The sequence below is a fragment of the Leptonychotes weddellii genome, chromosome 4 (assembly GCF_054177405.1).
Source record: "Leptonychotes weddellii isolate Sample4059 chromosome 4, ASM5417740v2, whole genome shotgun sequence".
Taxonomy (NCBI): Eukaryota; Metazoa; Chordata; class Mammalia; order Carnivora; family Phocidae; genus Leptonychotes; species Leptonychotes weddellii.
This window is the reverse complement of record NC_138372.1, coordinates 95,009,365-95,021,180: the sequence shown is the minus strand read 5'-3', so window position 1 is coordinate 95,021,180 and position 11,816 is coordinate 95,009,365. Positions and strand designations below refer to the sequence as shown.

Here is an 11,816-nt window from a genome sequence, read left to right as displayed (position 1 = left end):
ATCTTTAAAAAAAAAAAAAAAAGGCCCAGCTCTTCTCTCCTGGCCATAAGTTTACTCTAAAGGGAGAGGTGATGGTGAGGAAATAGAAAAATGAAACTCTCTTCCTATAATCCCTAAAATCAAAGACATCCTCTAGGCAATGGGACCAACAGAGGTTTCCCTGGTTTGCCTCAAAACAACACTGTGCCCCTTACTTAAAGTTTCACTTTTCCAGAAAAGCTCTAAGGAAAGAAAAATTCTTTACTTCCCTCAGTCATTTCCCTAAGTACTTCCCAAGCTTGTAGAGAAGTGCTATGAAACTCAGAAGAATTGTTGGAATTATTCCCATAAAAACTTTACCAGAAAGACAATACGGACAGTTATTTACCTTTTGAGAGAGTGATACCCAAGGCTGGCTGTTGGCAGGGCAGTCTCCTCCTGCTCAAGCACATCTCTTGGCAACCTCTCCCCTTTTTATCAACCCACGCTTACAAAAAGGAAAGTGGTGGTAGCTCTGTCCCTTCCCCACTCCTAGGCTGAACTCAGAAGCTTCATGAATAGTTCAACTAAAACAGGATCAAGTTTCAGACACTCCCATAGTGAGTGAGAAAATGATCCCGCTAGATTAAATTGGAGCCCAGGTCAGGAGAAGAATATTTCCACAGCTCTGCCAATGCTGGGGCAGCCAAGGTTAATAGCTCAAGTAATACCATGTAAGTGGATCACATGAGTGGTAGAAGATGGGTCAGGAGCCAGCTTTTTGGTCTATGCAATGGTTCTCTGGATTAGTGGCATCATATGGAAAATTGTTAGAAATGCTAATTCTTGGACCTGTAACCCTGCCTTAATGAATCTGAAGCTTTGGAGGTGTCCTTATCTGTGCTTTAACCAGCCCCTCTAGGGGACTGTGATGTATGCTCAAATTTGAGAACTGTTTGTCAACAAGATCAGTGAGGTTCTAAAATCTCTTTTCCTCGGGCGCCTGGATGGCTCAGTTGGTTAAGCGACTGCCTTCGGCTCAGGTCATGATCCTGGAGTCCCTGGATCGAGTCCCACATCGGGCTCCCTGCTCGGCAGGGAGTCTGCTTCTCCCTCTGACCCTCCCCCCTCTCATGTGCTCTCTCTCATTCTCTCTCTCTCAGATAAATAAATAAAATCTTTAAAAAAAAATAAAATCTCTTTTCCTCAAAAAGAATTTACTTAGAACATTTGAATCAGAAAAGTCAAAACTATTTCACTTAGTATTAGGTATTATACGTGCTCACATATACCTTGAATGCAAAACTTACTATCATTTCCTCTAAGGTTTTTGTTTTTGTTTTTTTAAAAGATTTTATTTATTTATTTGAGAGACAGAGAGATTGGGAGAGCACAGAGGGAGAGTGAGAAGAAGAAGCAGACTCCCCACTGAGCAGGGAGCCCAAGAAGGGCTCCATCCCAGGACCCCGAGATCATGACCCCAGCTGAAGGCAGATGCTTAACCTACTGAGCCACCCAGGTGCCCCTCCTCTAAGGTTTTATGTGATTAAAAAAAAAAAAAATTCTGTAGGACATATGCGTGTCCGTGTGTGCACACACCCTTTTCTGTCTGTATGTACATGTGCTTTATAAATATACAGAATATATTTTTTTAAAGATTTTATTTATTTGACAGAGAGAGATAGTGAGAGCAGGAACACAAGCAGGGGGAGTGCGAGAGGGAGAAGCAGGTTTCCTGCGGAGCAGGGAGCCCCATGTGGGGCTGGATCCCAGGACCCTGGGATCATGACCTGAGCCAAAGGCAGACGCTTAACGACTGAGCCACCCAGGCACCCCCCCCCATTCTAACACCTTTAGATCCACTTCATTCATTTTAATGGCTGCTGAGTATGCAAGTACTCCATTACATACATATCCCTGATTTATTTTCACTATTAGTGGGCATTTGGGTTGTTTCAAATTTCTTAATAGTATACAAACATTGCAATGGATATCCTTGCACATATTTCTCTGAGCATTTGTGGAAATGTTTTTGTGAGATAAATTCCTCAAAATATTAAAAATATAAATGCTGAGTTGTAGGATATAAACATTTAGAATTTTAATAGGTACTGCCAAATTACACACTAAAAAGGTTATTGCAATGTGCAAAACAGATATGAAATTGCCTTTTTTTTCATAGTGCCACCAATATAGGTTACTTTCAGTCTTTGAAATATTTGTCCAGCTAAAATAACATCTCAGTTTTTAAAAACTTGCATTTCCCTAAATGATATGGTATTTGAATTTTTATTATTTGTACATGTTTTTCAGATTTCCTCTACCTATCCTTTCCCTTCTTTTCATGGGGCTATTCATCTCTTATTTATTTATTTATTTATTATTTTTAAAAAAGATTTTATTTATTTATTTGAGAGAGAGAGAGCACAAGCAAGGGGAGGGGCAGAGGGAGAGGAAGAAGCAGACTCCCCACTGAGCAGGGAGCCCAATATGGGGCTCAATCCCAGGACCCTGGGATCGTGACCTGAGCTGAAGGCAGACACTTAACCAACTGAGCCACCCAGGCGTCCTAACAATATATTTCTACTTATAATTTTTTGTGATACATGTTCTCATTTCCTATCCTTTACCACTCCCGCTCCCTCACTTTTGAAGCTGCTCTGTCAACAACAGCTTCCAGAATTCAACCTTTCTTCTCAGCCCAATAACCTCCTTCTAGCTTCTCGTTTCCCTCTCATCTTCTGCAGCTCTAGAATCTTCCATCCCAAGAGACAGATCTAATTTGTCAATCAGTGTACTCCAATTCTGGATAAATTTCTCTGTTTACTTCCTTTCCTCCAGCTTCTGAGTGTTGGCAGAGGAAGTAATAACAATGCTCCATAGTGTCATGAACTTTATACCTTCTCACTTTGGGGTCTCAGTGCATTAAACTGTCTATTTATACAATTTTAGTCATACACTTTCCCAAATTACCCACAGCTCTATAGCTAGAACCAACACGATCTCTACCTCTTGTTCTCAGCAGTTTGACCTTATTATTACTCTTTGAGAATCAAAGCCACTGCACATGAGTTGTCAACTTCTCTTTCTTCCACTTCAAAATGTCTGCACATTTTCTGTAAAAAGGTGTCTTGGTCTTTCTGAGACTAATACTTCCACACACAGCCCTAACCTGTCTCTTTGTCTCCCCCAGCACCAATCTTACTTGTTTTCTTGGGCATATATATTTTCTTCATCTTTAATTTGCCCCTTTTTACAAGTTCAGTCTGTAGACATATTTTTCTATTACCACCTCATTCTATCCCCCATCCCAGGTACCATTTGATTACTTTTTCTTCATTGCCATATTTCTTGAAAAAAGGTTGTATGCTAACTATCTGTCTATATTTACTCACTTTCTATACACTTCTCACTCACTTGAACCATGGTTTCCACTCCATCTACTCTCCTACTCTCTACTCTCCTTAGATTTGCTCCTAATGTCTGAAGATGTAGTGCTGCTGCCCAAACTCTTTTATCTTGAAATTCCTTTGGCTTCCATTGCCCTGCTCTTTCCAGATTGCCTTTTCCTTCTTCCATCATCTGAAACAGGTACTTCTCTCTTTCTTTCTTTTTTTTTTCTTTCTGTCCTTTAATTTCCAAAGCACATCCATTCACATTTGACTGACTGATAGTACATAAATATTCTTTTACAATAGGCCAGACATCTATGTTATCCCAATTATAGAAAAACAGATGCAAAATAGTGTTAAGAAACTTCCTTGCCTGAAATTATAAAACTACATGTGTGCATATGTTTTTAAAATCTCTTTGTTCCCTTTTCATCCTTTTGGTTGAACTTTATTAATATCTGCCCTTCTTGTACTCCCCTCTCTTGTGAAAGGCATCAAATATCTAGTCACTCAGCCAAATCTCCTTCTCCTTCACCATCCCCCCACCTCTAGTCACCAAGGGCTAACAAGAAACCTTCCTAAATTTTTCTGGAATGGTTCTCTTCTCCATGAGAGTTCTCTTTTGCAAGTCCATTTCTTCGTAAGTCTGACATGTGAGATTTTAATTGCTCTGCTGCAGTTTTCTCTTCTTTAGTCCATGGTGATGCCCCAGGTCTGTTTGCTTTTGTAGTTTTTGTATCATGGTCATTAAGAACAGTAGCATAAACTCAGCTCTTAGTCTCTTTCTGCTTGACAGCAATTGGTTTAAAGCGTGCATGCAAAGCTTGATATTGAGACTTAATTGCTGACAATTCCTTTAAGAGTGTAACTAGATTTTTCTTGCCTGCTGAATCAGGATGATTAGTCTTGATTTCATTTTCTAGTCTGTACTGAATGTAATCCAGATCAGAGTCAGCTTTCTGGAACATGAGTTCCATCTTATTGACCTCTGCCTCCATCTTGAATAGTTGACATTCCTCAGAAGCCTGAAACAGGCATTTCATGAAGCATTCTTTGTGTCCATTTGCTTATCTCTTTTAACTATGGTGCTATCATTTTCTGCAACCACAGTCTCTTGCGGTTGATATATAAGTTTAGGTCTAGATCCCAACCTCTCTTTTGGGCACATGCCCTCTGATTTCATATGCTTAGTAAGCATTTTTACCTGGCTCTCCCACCAACCAATCCAACAAATAAATTTCAACCAAACCTGAACTTCCAGTTAGGAAAAGATATTAGGGTTCAAAGATGATGGCCAAGAAAGAATTCTTGAGACGTCTTTGGTGCAAAACGTGGTTTTATTAAAGCTCGGGGACAGGATCTGTGGGCAGAAAAAGCTGCCCCGGGGCCATGAGAAGTGGCACATTATAACCTTTCACATTGCAAGGGGATTAGGGATAGCGTGAATCTCTAAGGAATTTTGGAAGCAAGGTTTCCAGGACCTTTAGGGGGCTAGCTATTGTTGGGAAAAGTCATTTATTACTGTCTAGTAAAACCCAAGTCATGAGACCCTTCAGATGAATATCGGTGGGTCATATACTTGGGGGATGATTGCCAACATGTGTCTTGGGGGGAAGAAATAAAGGAAGTTTCCACAGGAATTTTTATATGTTAAAGTAGACTTACAGGGTCTTGGGGGTTGGGCTAAGATTGCCTTTTGCCCTTAGCAAAGCATTAACACGGAGGCAGCTGAGTTCCTCAAGGAATATGTCACTCTGCCTGTTCCAAGGACTTGTCCATGGGCTGTAGGCAGTAAGGAAATTTTTCTTCTGCCTTTGTTTCCCACATCACCAGTCTCTGATATTGATATCATCCAAAAGCCTTCTTTGACATCACAACTTCCTTTCACTCCACATGCATAGAATTCCATGGCAAACCTTGTTATTTTGTCACAACAGTATTATGGCAATCATTATCTTTTCAGTTTCATTGACCTATGTCTGATCCTTGTAGTTGCTCCCCTGGGTCTTTACAGTAGGTATTTATCTAAGCAGATTTTCTGCTTCTAGTCTCTGCCCCCTGCCCCCCCAAATAACCTGGATCACTGTTCCTTAAAATTTTAACCTCCAGGAATGGGGTTTACAGATAAAAGATGACTTTTTATTTTTTTATTTTTAAAGATTTTATTTATTTGATGACTGAGCCACCCAGGCCTCCTGCCAACTTGTATTTTTATTTGCTAAATCTGGCAACTCTATCTGGAGACACTAAAACTGGTGCATCTGCAGACCACCATTTTAAATAATTAAAAAAACTGCCGTACCATCATGATTACAGTAAGGAAACAACTTATAATAGTTTAAAAATTAATAGTAGTAATAGTAACTTTAATATTGGTAAGCTGAAAACATGTGCAATAGGTCATTTCTTCTGGTTTTTAAGATTTTATTTATTTGAGAGAGAGAGCGAGAGAGCGAGAGAGAGAGCATGAGCAGGGGAGGGGGAGGGGCAAAAGGAGAGGGAGAAGTAGACTCCCTGCTCAGCAGGGAGCCCAAAGTGATGGTGGCTCAATCCAGGATCCTGGGATCATGACCCGAGCTGAAGGCAGACGCTCAACTGACTGAGCCACCCAAGCCCCTTAAGATAGGTCATTTCTTTTTTTTTTTTTTTTAGGTCATTTCTTAATCAACTTCTTAATTTTCATTTCTACTAAAATTAGAAAATCTGAATTCACAGTGGGTTTGTCAGATACTGCAATGAGTGATGGCTACCACTCATTCAGATCATTCTGAATAGTTGGATCTAACATGGACTTAATATTATAGAGTTTTTTTTTAAAGATTTATTTATTTATTTGAGAGAGAGAGAGAGAATGAGAGAGAGAGTGCATGAGAGGGAGAAGGGTCAGAGGGAGAAGCAGACTCCCCGCTGAGCAGGGAACCCGATGTGGGATTTGATTCCGGGACTCCAGGGACTCCAGGGACCCCAGGATCATGACCTGAGCTGAAGGCAGTCCCTCAACCAACTGAGCCACCCAGGTGCCCCTATAGAGAGTTTTTAATTGAAGGCGGCTTTCAGTAGTTTGTTAGATCTTATGTAAAAGGGCATACAGCAACCTCAAAAGTTGCGTGTTTCAATGTGGGAGGGAGCAGGCGTTGTATTCAGTTGCAAGGATTACATTCAGCTCTGAAAGCATTTTTCCCCCATTCAGCTGTAACATTTTGATGTGGTTTAAAATATGTTCAATAATGTCATTCATTTTTTTTCTCTGATGAAGAAATAAAATTATCATGTGTTGAGAAATAATAAATTCTTGGCAGTCAAGGCATTTGCACAATAGTCTGGTTTTCTTACAAAATTCTGATACTTTGTTCTTAAGATTAAAAGTCATGGCATTTATCAGAATTGGCAGCACAAAAGGAAAGTTCTCTCCTGACCTGTATCATGACAGTCTGAACACCCCCAGAAAATTGTGCCAAAGAGTTTAGAAAACAAATAAACAATAAAAGTAAACACACACACACAGCAAACTTCAGGTAACTATTTTGGATTGCAAAGGAGGATAAATTTAACATTCAAACAACTGATAAAATAACCATTTGGAAACAAAAAAAATCATGTCATTTAGAACTGGAAGTAATAAATTCAAGTTAATAAATGAAAGCAGTGCTCAGATAAACCTACTTAAAAAAAAGGTTTTTGTTAATATTATCTTATAGTAGAAAAGGGATCTTTTTTTAAAAAAAGATTTTATTTATTTATTTGTCAGAGAGAGAAAGAGAGAGAGAGCACAAGCAGGGGGAATGGCAGGCAGAGGGAGAAGCAGGCTCCTTGCTGAGCGAGGAGCCCGATGTGGGACGGTGGGATCATGACCTGAGCAGAAGGCAGAGGCATCCCTCGAAAGGGGATCTTTTACTCCAGTCCTTATTAAAAAATTTGTGAGAGCATCTTCCTCATTACTTATCTCCTTACTTCACTGCAGAAAAAGCAGTCTTCTAACATTTCCCTATTTCTCCTAAAAGATTATGCTTACTGGCTGCTATTTTGCTATATTTACAGTTTGTACTAATTTCTTCTATGCTTAATCAGAATCAGGAGGAATGCTGTTTGGCTACCAACTGTTCTCTGATTAAAACAGAAAGTGGACTGACATTTTGTTTATTATAGCAATGGCCTTTCTACACCCAAGGCTACAACTCCTTCAGTGCTGATCCCAAGATATCTTTTTCAGACTCTCTCATACTCACAAAATAATTCTTTTTTTTTTTTAAAGATTTTATTTATTTATTTGACAGAGAGAGACACAGAGAGAGAGGGAACACAAGCAGGGGGAGTGGGAGAGGGAGAAGCAGGCTTCCCGTGGAGCAGGGATCCAGACGCGGGGCTCGATCCCAGGACCCTGGGATCATGATCTGAGCAGAAGGCAGACGTTTAACGACTGAGCCACCCAGGTGCCCCAAAATAATTCTTTTTTAAATGAATTTTTTTTCTGAATGAAAATTTCCTCTTCTGCAACTTCAATTTTATTTTACTGTTTCAATATTTTTATTTCTCTTAACATTCTCCCAACCTACATATAAGCTTTTTACCTTTTGAATATTACAAAAAATTTTAGTGGAAAGTGTTTATCCCATTTAGACTCCAATTTGTTGCCCCAGAACTAAGTATAGGTAATGGTTTTTTGTGCATCCTTCCAAAAGTTTTCTTTTTTCTTTTTTAAAGATTTTATTTATTTATTTGAGACAGAGAATGAGAGACAGAGAGCATGAGAGGGAGGAGGGTCAGAGGGAGAAGCAGACTCCCTGCCGAGCAGGGAGCCCGATGCGGGACTCGACCCCGGGACTCCAGGATCATGACCTGAGCCGAAGGCAGTCGCCCAACCAACTGAGCCACCCAGGCGCCCCAAAAGTTTTCTTTTTTCTTATCTTTATTATGACATATATCATACTATAGCAATGTATAAAATATATATGTGATTATTTTATTTTTAAACAAATTTTTATTTATTTTTAAAATCCATTGTAATTAACATACAGTGTTATTTCAGGTGTACAATATAGTGATTCAACAATTCTATACATTACTCAGTGATCATCACAGGAAGTGTACTCTTCATTCCCTTCACCTATTTCACTCATTCCCCCACCCCCCACCCCAACCTCCCTTCTGGCAACCATCAGTTTGTTCTGTATATTTTAAGAGTCTGGTTTTTTGTTTGTTTGTTTGTTTGTCTCTTTTTTCCTTTGTTCATTTGTTTTGTTTCTTAAATTCCACATGTGAGTGAAATCATATGGTATTTGTCTTTGACTGACTTATTTCATTTAGCTAGATCCACCCATGTTGTTGCAAATGGCAAGATTTCATTCTTTTTTATGGTGAGTAATATTCCTTTGTATACCACATCTTTATCCATTCACCTATTGATGGACACTTGAGTTGCTTCCATATTTTGGCTATTGTAAATATTGCTGCAGTAAACATAGAGGTGCATATATCTTTTAGAATTAGTGTAACTTCAATTTTGAATGATAAACCAAACAGAAGTTTCTGGGCATTTTTCCTTATGTACTGCATATATGCTGTGTAATGATTCATATTATGTGCATCAGTGGTGACCACTGTTATTAAGTACAGGGCTAATATTGCCTTTTCATGTTGTATACCATGCATGATTCTAAGTGGTATTTGATCAGGGATTTTTGCCAATAGCTTGTTATACTTTCTCCAAGCAAAACATTTGTGATTAACTTTGTAGCTAATCACCAAAACAAAATAACTTCTGCCATTTTTTTTTTTAAAGATTTTATTTATTTATTTGAGACAGAGAGAATGAGAGACAGAGAGCATGAGAGGGAGGAGGGTCAGAGGGAGAAGCAGACTCCCCGCCAAGTAGGGAGCCCGATGCGGGACTTGATCCTGGGACTCCAGGATCATGACCTGAGCCGAAGGCAGTTGCTTAACCAACTGAGCCACCCAGGCGCCCAACTTCTGCCATTTTTTAACCAGGGATGTAACTTGATCTTTTTTTATCCACAAATTCATTCATTTCACACTGGAAAACATTATTTTACATACATTCTGGAAAAATGCATTTTACAAGTCAATGAGGTTATTATATTTGGTTCAAAAATGACTTGTAAGCTTTGATGGCTTTTCGAGTCACTGTTTGGCAAAAGTTCCTAACAGCCAGGGTGTAGTGGGCAATGGACAAATAGATTGTTGGTCCAATAAAATCCAACTTTTAGATATCCATAGTTGTACTTTCTTTTCTTTTTTTTAGATTTTATTTATTTACTTGAGATAGAGAGCAGCACAAGTTCGGGGGAGAGGCAGAGGGAGAAGGAGAAGCAGGCTTTCCACTGAGCAGGGAGCCTGACATGGGGCTTGATCCCAGGACCCTGAGATCATGACCTGAGCGGAAAGCAAGACACTTAACTTCTTAACCGACTGAACCACCCAGGTGCCCCATAGATATTCATAGTTGTCTTTCTATTTACATTTTATTTTATTTTATTTATTTTTAAAGATTTTATTTATTTATTTGACAGAGAGAGAGACACAGCGAGAGAGGGAACACAAGCAGGGGGAGTGGGAGAGGGAAAAGCAGGCTTCTGGCAGAGCAGGGAGCCCAATGCAAGGCTCGATCCCAGGACCCTGGGATCATGACCTGAGCCGAAGGCAGACACTTAACGACTGGAGCCACCCAGGCACCCCTCTATTTACATTTTTATTTATTCATTTATTTATCACTGCTTAGATGAACTTATCATGTAAAGGCACAAACCTTGCACTCTATATCTAAACTGCAGTCTTGTTTAATAGCCAGCTACCTTTACTACATAATTAAAAAAAAATAGATATTCTATTTTTTTTTAAGATTTTATTTATTTACTTAACAGAGAGACAGCGAGAGAGGGAACACAAGCAGGGGGTGTGGGAGAGGGAGAAGCAGGCTTCCCGCTGAGCAGAGAGTATGATGCAGGGCTCAATCCCAGGACCCAGGGATCATGACCTGAGCCCAAGGCCAACTCTTAACGACTGAGCCACCCAGGCACCCTTACTACATAATTTTGAATTGAAATTCTGACTTGTTACTTTTTTCATCACTACTTCTTATGTGTCAACTTATTTCTTTTGAGTGGATGATTTTTCTCTTTTGATGAATTGGAAATACAACACAACAAAATAGCAACAAAGGAAAAAAGTAATTTTAACAATGTAAACAATAATATACAAATTATGTTAAAATACCTCAAATTATGTTAAAATAAAACTGTACTTTTTTTATTTTTTAAGATTCTTTATTTATTTGACAGAGAGAGAGCACAAGCAGGCAGAGTAGCAGGTAGAGGGAGAGGGAGAAGCAGGCTCCCCACTGAGCAAGGAGCCCAACTTGGGCTGAATCCCAGGACCCAGGGATCATGACCTGAGCCGAAGGCAGTTGCTTAACCAACTGAGCCACCCAGGCGCCCCAATAAACTGTACTGTTAACTAATGAGATAAATGGATGTAATCTTTGTAGTACATATGTAACCTCTAAGAATGTGAATATGCTCAATAGCGTAATGGAATTTGTTAAAATTTGAATTAAATTTATATTAAACAATTTATGAAATATATGTAAGGTGGTAGTTAATCTTGTAGTGCTAAAACATGTTCCTAGAGTCATACTTCTTCAGTTTGCATCGCACACAATTACTAGTTGGTTATCACTTGCTCAATCTCTTTGCTTGTTTCCTTATGTGCAAAATGGAAATAGTAGAATCTACATTAGTGTTGTGAGGATTAAATGAGTAAACGCACAAAGCCGTTTGGATAGCGTCCGGCCCGAATGCTCAGTGCTTCCTATTATTAAAAAATCTGTTCAGTCCTCATCTTATCACTTCCCTACTAAAAACCCATCATTATGTCCCTATCATTGACCAAAGGAAGTCATCCCACTCTTGATCAAAATACCTTCTTCATACATTGCCTTCTGTTTGGGCTGTCTGCATCTCCCTCACTAGACCTTAAGCGCCCAGATGGTTTTACACGATCAGTTCCATACCAGGCACTCAAAAATTATTGAGTTTTTTTCACCACGGACAAAGGTCCTGAAAGGAGGAACAAATTCTAGAAAGTGACTTACAAATCACTGTGTAAAACCGAAGCATTAGAGCACCTAAACAGGATTTACTAAACAACTCGTCTGCACAGTCGTCAGCCGAGCGAATCCACCACCTAGCCAAGCTTTTTAATAAAATTTTTTTCACTTACGTCACTCGATCACTGACCTCTGACGCACAGGAGGCGGGATTAGAGAGAGAGCTGGACTTCTTTTTTGCCCTCCCTCCTCCAATGGGCCGGCGGGCACAGTGGCCAGCCCTACCTCTTGGAGTTTTCATTGGTCAGTTTCCCAGAGAGGGCGGGCCGTGTGTGTGTGTGGGGTATGACTCCACCCACTCTATGGGCGGGGTCTGTCCTCCGTAGGGGCTGGGGCCGGTGGGG

General features: G+C 39.7%; 1 protein-coding gene and 1 pseudogene across 3 annotated transcripts in view; both read right to left on the bottom strand.

The window, feature by feature from the left end:
• LOC115944714 (cortexin domain containing 2) overlaps window positions 1–539 on the bottom strand; it is an 11,576-nt gene extending 11,037 nt beyond the window's left edge. For 2 of the 3 annotated variants that reach the window (XR_004079230.2, XM_081815890.1), the window contains exon 1: window positions 368–533. The gene's annotated coding sequence lies outside the window, so the exon portion shown is untranslated. Of the gene's footprint in view, window positions 1–367 lie in introns of all 3 variants that reach the window. The other variant, XM_081815891.1, reaches the window with a different exon arrangement.
• Window positions 540–3,928: 3,389 nt separating this feature from the next.
• LOC102748212 (SKA complex subunit 2 pseudogene) lies at window positions 3,929–4,525 on the bottom strand (annotated as a pseudogene).
• Between the last annotated feature and the right edge of the window lie 7,291 nt (window positions 4,526–11,816).